This window comes from Hemibagrus wyckioides, linkage group LG05 (genome assembly GCF_019097595.1).
Source record: "Hemibagrus wyckioides isolate EC202008001 linkage group LG05, SWU_Hwy_1.0, whole genome shotgun sequence".
In the NCBI taxonomy this organism is placed as follows: Eukaryota; Metazoa; Chordata; class Actinopteri; order Siluriformes; family Bagridae; genus Hemibagrus; species Hemibagrus wyckioides.
In genome coordinates, this window is record NC_080714.1 from 1,902,084 (window position 1) to 1,904,258 (window position 2,175).

Below are 2,175 nucleotides of genomic sequence, written 5' to 3' on the forward strand. Positions count from 1 at the left end.
CACACTACACCCTGCACACATACACACTGCACACATACACACTGCACACATACACACTACACACTGCACACATACACACTACACACTACACACTGCACACATACACACTACACACTACACACTGCACACATACACACTACACACTGCACACATACACACTACACCCTGCACACATACACACTACACACTGCACACATACACACTACACACTGCACACATACACACTACACACACAATAAACACTGCACACATACACTACACACTGCACACATACACACTGCACACATAACAAACACTACACACTACACACATACACACTACACACATAACAAACACTGCACACATACACACATACACACTACACCCTGCACACATACACACTACACACACAATAAACACTGCACACATACACACTACACCCTGCACACATACACACTACACCCTGCACACATACACACTGCACACATACACACTGCACACATACACACTGCACACATACACACTACACACATACACACTGCACACATACACACTGCACACATACACACTGCACACATACACACTACACACTGCACACATACACACTACACACTGCACACATACACACTGCACACATACACACTACACACTGCACACATACACACTACACACTGCACACATACACACTGCACACATACACACTACACCCTGCACACATACACACTACACACTGCACACATACACACTGCACACATACACACTGCACACATACACACTACACCCTGCACACATACACACTACACCCTGCACACATACACACTACACACTGCACACATACACACTACACACATACACACTACACCCTGCACACATACACACTGCACACATACACACTGCACACATACACACTACACCCTGCACACATACACACTACACACATACACAATAAACACTACACACATACACACTACACACATACACACTACACACTGCACACATACACACTACACCCTGCACACATACACACTACACACTGCACACATACACACTACACCCTGCACACATACACACTACACACTGCACACATACACACTACACACTGCACACATACACACTGCACACATACACACTACACCCTGCACACATACACACTACACACATACACAATAAACACTACACACATACACACTGCACACATACACACTGCACACATAAACACTGCACACATACACACTGCACACATAAACACTGCACACTACACCCTGCACACATACACACTACACACATACACACTACACACATACACACTACACCCTGCACACATACACACTACACAATAAACACTGCACACATACACACTGCACACATACACACTACACACATACACACTGCACACATAATAAACACTGCACACATACACACTACACACTACACACATACACACTACACACTACACCCTGCACACATACACACTACACACTGCACACATACACACTACACACTACACCCTGCACACATACACACTACACACTGCACACATACACACTACACACTGCACACATACACACTACACCCTGCACACATACACACTACACCCTGCACACATACACACTACACACTGCACACATACACACTACACACATACACACTACACACTGCACACTACACACTACACACTAACTCTTTTATCCAGAGGTTTCTTGTCTGGATATTTAGGATTTGTAGTCTGTAGTCTGCTTCTGTGACCCTGTGACCTGTAGAGGCTCGCTTCAGGTTTGATGATGTCTCGTTCTCCAGAGTTTCGAAGATCTTCATAAAAATGTCTGTTCTTGATGAGATCTCCAAACATCTGGCCCTGAAAGAGCAGGAGAAATATCTGCACGGCTCTCTAGCTTAAGCACTTCTCCAGACGCGGGATTCCCAAACGCCTGCTACTGTCAAACATTGTGTGCTTTGAGTTACGAAATCTCAGGTGCTACTGTAAACGTCTGGCTGCTCAGGACGTGAGATGGATGGGATAAACCCTGGCTGTGGGATGGGAATGAAAGATGCTGAGCAGGAGAGCGCTTTAGTTATTAGCGGTTTAGCAACTGACAGCATTAGTGCAAAATTCTACCGCGTTAGTTGATTCTGCAGTCAAGATTGAGCTTGTTCCAGGAATCCCCTCTGTAGGCCACTGGTACCGAGGGCCAACTA